This window comes from Pagrus pagrus (assembly GCF_965226575.1).
Source record: "Pagrus pagrus genome assembly, contig: HAP1_SCAFFOLD_50, whole genome shotgun sequence".
Lineage (NCBI taxonomy): Eukaryota > Metazoa > Chordata > Actinopteri > Spariformes > Sparidae > Pagrus > Pagrus pagrus.
Window position 1 is genome coordinate 325261 of NW_028175413.1, and position 6000 is coordinate 331260.

Below are 6000 nucleotides of genomic sequence, written 5' to 3' on the forward strand. Positions count from 1 at the left end.
ATCAGCCTCTGGAAAGTTGCTGGTGCTCCATGTAGGCCGAAGGGCATCACCGTGAACTGGAAGAGGCCAGCAGGTGTCTGGAACGCTGTGCAGGGACGACTGGACGCTTCCAGGGGTACCTGCCAGTACCCTTTACAGAGGTCCAGGGTGGTGATGAACCTAGCCCGACCAATCCTCTCCAGCAGGTCGTCGATCCGGGGCATCGGGTAGGCGTCGAACTCTGACATGGCGTTGACCTTCCTGAAGTCCATGCAGATGCGCAGGGAACCGTCCTTCTTCCCCACAATGACCACCGGGCTACACCACTCAGACTGCGACGGCTCGATCACCCCCAAGCGCTGCATCTCCTCCACCTCCTTCTGAAGTTTGGCCACCAGGTGCTGGGGCACCCGGTAGGCCCTCTGACGAACCGGCCCCTTGTCTTTCAGCCGGACCACATGCTCCACGAGGTCAGTCTTCCCCGGGTTGGCCGCGAAGAGCTTGGCGACCCGCTGGAACACCTGGCACAGCTGGCTGGACTGGGCGGCAGAGAGGTGCCCGAGAGCAGGCTCCGCAGACTGGCTCAGGTCGGCGAGGGTAGACTCCTCCTCCCCCGCGCTGTCCACCGCCGTCACCAGCAGAGACGCCACGGGAACCCGAGCCTCCCTCCACTCCTTCAGCAGGTTGACGTGGTAAACCTGCTTTGCCCTTTTCTTGTCCGGGTGGTGGATCTCGTAGGTCACCGGGCCCATCTTCCTGAGGACGGTGTACGGGCCCTGCCATTTGGCCAGCAGCTTGCTGTTGGAGGATGGCAGGAGGAGTAGGACCTTCTGGCCAGGCTGGAACTCTCTGTGCCTGGCCTGTCGGTCGTACCACGCCTTCTGGGTCTGCTTGGCCTCACGAAGGTTGACCTCGGCCTCGTCTCGGTACCTTGCCAACCGGTCCCTCATCTCCAGCACGAACTGGACCACACCACGGTCACTGGTGCCGGTTGCGGGAGACTCCCAGGTCTTCCGCAGCAGATCCAATGGCCCCTGTACCTCCCAGCCATACAGAAGCTCAAACGGGGAAAACCCTGTGGACGCTTGGGGAACCTCCCGGTAGGCGAAAAGCAGGTAGGGCAGCCACTGGTCCCAGTCTCTCCCAGTGTCGGCCACAAACTTCTGCAGCATCTTCTTCAGGGTCTGAATGAAGCGCTCGACCAGGCCGTCCGTCTGAGGGTGGTCTTGATCGCCGAAATCCCCAGTGCCGGTGGAAGAGCTGCAGGAGTCTGGAGGTGAAGTTGGTCCCCTGGTCTGTGATGATCTCGTCCGGTACACCAACCCTGGAAAACAACTGAACAAGACAACGCAGAACAGCAGGAGCAGTGACCGTGCGCAGGGGGAAAGCCTCTGGGAACCGTGTGGCGTAGTCACAGAGCACCAGGATGTACTGGTGCCCCCCACTGCTCTTCACCAATGGGCCCACAATGTCCATGGCCACACGCCTAAACGGAGTGGAGATCATGGGCAGGGGTTGTAGGTAGGCTCGGTCGGACTGGCAGACATAGCAAGTTTTCTGACAGGTGGGACAGGTTTTGCAGAAGGTTTGCACATCAACATACATGGAAGGCCAATAGAACCTGGGGGATATGCGCAAATAGGTTTTGTTGCGGCCAAGATGACCTGCCCAAGGCAAGGTGTGTGCCAGGTGCATTATCATCGGCCGGCATGACACAGGAACCACAAGGCGTTTGACCCCCTCCGCCACTGCATACAAAACATTACTGTCAACAACAAAACATTCTTTCTCCCCTTTTGACATATCCAGCCCCCCAACCACCTTGGCGAACAAGGACTTCAGAGTCCCATCCTCCCTTTGCAGGGCCCCAATGTCCTCTGGCACCTCCCACATGCCCTTTGCCAGTCCCTTTGCACAGTCCGGCTCCCGGGACTTCAGCCCCTTTTCAAACCGCCGCTGGCGGCGAGACTTCCTGGGCCCCTTCATGGGCCCCTCAAACAAACTGCTGTCCAGGGTTGAAAAGAGTTCTGGATCGGGCCCCTTTTTCGGCCCTGGGTCGGCTGTCACCCCCGCCCTGGCCTAGGTGCGGGTGATCACATAACCGGACAAACCCTTCCCCAGGTCACTGTCTTTGGGGCCGGCCTCCAGCAGCACGTCCAGCAGCACAGGTAAGTCCCACCCCAGGATAGCAGCAATAGGTAACCTTTCCACCAGCCCGACCGTCAGCAGGTAAGGTTGCTCATCCACCACCACCGTCACCTCAGCTGTGGGGTAGGAATGGCTGTCCCCGTGCACACACAAAATGTCTTCCTGTCTGCTATAATCCACCACGCCCGTTGGCACCAACTCCCTTCGGACCAGCGTCAGGAAGCTCCCCGAGTCAACCAGAGCAGTCACAGACTCACCATTAATGGTAACGTCCTTAAAACGCTGTTGCCCTCCCCCAGCACTTGCAACCTCAGCCCGAGGAGTGTAGCATGCCCCGCTAAGCTTAGCTTTTCTGATGGGGCACAACGAAGCCTTGTGCCCTGCTTGCTGGCGGTAGAAACAGATGAACTCCTTACCGGGGCTGCGCTGGCGAGGTGTGGGCCGGGATTCTCCAGGCGGATGCTGGCTGGCTCTGGCTGCTGGTCTGGGCTGCGACGAAACCTGGCGACTGGGACCACCGTGATAAGCAGGCGGGCCTCCCCTCCGTGCGTTTAGGTACTGCAGCGCTAGCTTGCCTGCAGCTAACCCATCCGTTGGCTTGTGCTCCTTCACCCAGGTGCGGATGTCTGTTGGGAAGACTCGCAGCAGCTGCTCCAAGATGACCTGCTCACCGATCTGCTCCTTGGTATGCTGCTCTGGCCGAATCCATCGACGGTAGAGACCCTTTAAGCGGTGGTAAGTTTCTGTTGGGTTCTCTCCCGGTGGAACTGCCATGGCCCGGAACTGCTGGCGATACGTCTCCGGTGAGACGTCAAACTTGGTCAGGAGTGCCGCCTTCAGGTCCGGGTATGAATGAGCCCTCTCCTCGTCCATAGCGGTGTACGCCTCTAGCGCCTTCCCAGTGAGTAGCGGCACCAGGCGACACGCCCACTCACCATCTGGCCAACCACACGTTCTGGCAATCCACTCGAAGCGAAGCAGGTAATTTCCAATGTCCTCCCCAGCCAGGTACTGGGGAATCTTGGGGTCACCAAAGGGTCTGCTCTCCGGCCTCGGAGGTTCTGTCCCACTGCTCACCCCAAACCTTGCCGCCCTTAAGGGTGAACTGCGGCGCGGTGCAGCAGGTGTAGGTAAGTCCATTCTAAGGCTCATCAGCGACCTCTCAGATGGTGATAGGGACCCAGGTGCAGGGACAGGTGCTACCGGCCTCGGCCCTGCCACTGCCTGATCCAGTTGCGGGGCTGGCCACGAAGCCTGGAGTCCCCTGAGCTCTGCCAGGAACCCCTCCTCTCTTCTCTGCTGTCCCTCCAGGAAGGTCCTCATGACCGCCACCAGCTCCTCTCCTGGACTTGGAGCTCCAGGGCCGGCCTGCCGGACTGGGGCCGCCGCACCCCCTTCGTCCTCCTCGGCTGTGGACCAGGCTCCCTCCTCGCCATCTTTGTCCTGCACTGGTTCCTCCTTTTGTGAGCGCAACCCAGTACCCGTCTTCCTGTGTACCGGATGCGCCCTCGTCGACTGGCCATCCCACTTCTGACACCAAATGTCGGGGTTCGATACTTTGAAACGCTGGTTTGGAAAGATGATGGCCCAGTCGGCAAACTTTAGTTTGGTGATTTTCTTTTTATTACACCAAAAACCCAAAGACAAAAATACCCACAGGTGGCAAAGCAACAAAAAAAACGCAGGAATATTTACAATATGACAGAGTAAAAAAAATATTTACAAGGAACAGGCAGCAACTGTTATCCACATGCCACTCAGCCGAATCCTTCCTTCAAGTGAGCCGAGCTCTCTTTAAAAACCCCCTTGGCCCCTCCCCCGGGCAAACCAATTAACAAAACACAGGGGTTAAGAAACATAAACTGGGAAACAAAGCACAAAACTAACAGAACCCCTTTAAATATAACCCCAGTACTGTGGCACTAATAACCCCTCATATGGCTGTGCCACTTTTCCCACAGAACACATACATTAACAATATTTCAAAACAATTAACACACATAGTTTAGTCCATGGTCGCCTGACCCATGGAAGCACGCCACAGTGCGCTACTTATGACGTGGCCCGGAACTGCCTCGGTTCGGCCCGTGAACCCGAGACAGACCTCCGCAGCAACAGCAGGTGAGCATGTGTGTAGGTGTGTGTGTGTGTGTGTGTGTGTGTGTGTACGTGTCGCGTAGGCGCCGAGTGTGCACCCTCGACAACCCACGGAGGGGAGAACAGAGTTCAGGGTAAAAAGTTTATGTCACTGCTGGACCGCGACATGCGGCCGGCGGGGAAACAGGTGATAAGGAGCTTGGCTCTGCCGGAACAATGAGGCGCCCCACCGGCACTCTCTGAGAGAGAGAGCGCGCCGGTCAGGAAATGACGGGCGTTCAACAGCGCTCCGCCACACAAATTCAACCAGTTCAGGCTAGAAAACCTGTTTGAAAGATCTTTTTTCAGTGAAATGCAGCTTAGGCGACTGTACAGTGCAAAAACAGGCTCCTCTTGCTCTGAAACGCTCATTTTTCATAAGCCACTTTTCACCCTTAATGAATTAAATTCCAGGTAAAAACTCCTTTGCCATGAAGAAGATCCAAATTCAACCAGTTCAGGATAGAAAACCTGTTTGAAAGACCTTTTTTCAGTGAAATGCAGCTTAGGCTACTGTACAGCGCAAAAACAGGCTCCTCTCGCTCTGAAACGTCTATTTTTGACATAAGCCAGTTTTCAGCCTTAATGAATTAAATTCCAGGTAAAAACTCCTTTGCGATGGAGAAGATCCAAATTCAACCAGTTCAGGCTAGAAAACCTGTTTGAAAGACCTTTTTTCAGTGAAATGCAGCTTAGTGCAAAAACAGGCTCCTCTCGCTCTGAAACGCTCATTTTTGACATAAGCCACTTTTCAGTCTTAATGAATTAAATTCCAGGTAAAAACTCCTTTGCCATGAAGAAGATCCAAATTCAACCAGTTCAGGCTAGAAAACTTGTTTGAAAGACCTTTTTTCAGTGAAATGCAGCTTAGGCTACTGTACAGTGCAGAAACAGGCTCCTCTCGCTCTGAAATGCTCATTTTTGACATAAGCCAGTTTTCACCCTTAATGAATTAAATTCCAGGTAAAAACTCCTTTGCCATGAAGAAGATCCAAATTCAACCAGTTCAGGCTAGAAAACCTGTTTGAAAGACCTTTTTTAAGTGAAATGCAGTTTAGTGCAAAAACAGGCTCCTCTCGCTCTGAAACGCTAATTTTTCACATAAGCCACTTGTCAGCCTTAGGCGACTGTACAGTGCAAAAACAGGCTCCTATCGCTCTGAAACGCTCATTTTTCACATAAGCCACTTTTCAGCGCAAAAACAGGCTCCTCTCGCTCTGAAACGCTCATTTTTGACATAAGCCACTTTTCAGTCTTAATGAATTAAATTCCAGGTAAAAACTCCTTTGCCATGAAGAAGATCCAAATTCAACCAGTTCAGGCTAGAAAACCTGTTTGAAAGACCTTTTTTCAGTGAAATGCAGCTTAGGCTACTGTACAGTGCAGAAACAGGCTCCTCTCGCTCTGAAATGCTCATTTTTGACATAAGCCAGTTTTCACCCTTAATGAATTAAATTCCAGGTAAAAACTCCTTTGCCATGAAGAAGATCCAAATTCAACCAGTTCAGGCTAGAAAACTTGTTTGAAAGACCTTTTTTCAGTGAAATGCAGCTTAGGCTACTGTACAGTGCAGAAACAGGCTCCTCTCGCTCTGAAATGCTCATTTTTGACATAAGCCAGTTTTCACCCTTAATGAATGAAATTCCAGGTAAAAACTCCTTTGCCATGAAGAAGATCCAAATTCAACCAGTTCAGGCTAGAAAACCTGTTTGAAAGACCTTTTTTAAGTGAAATGCA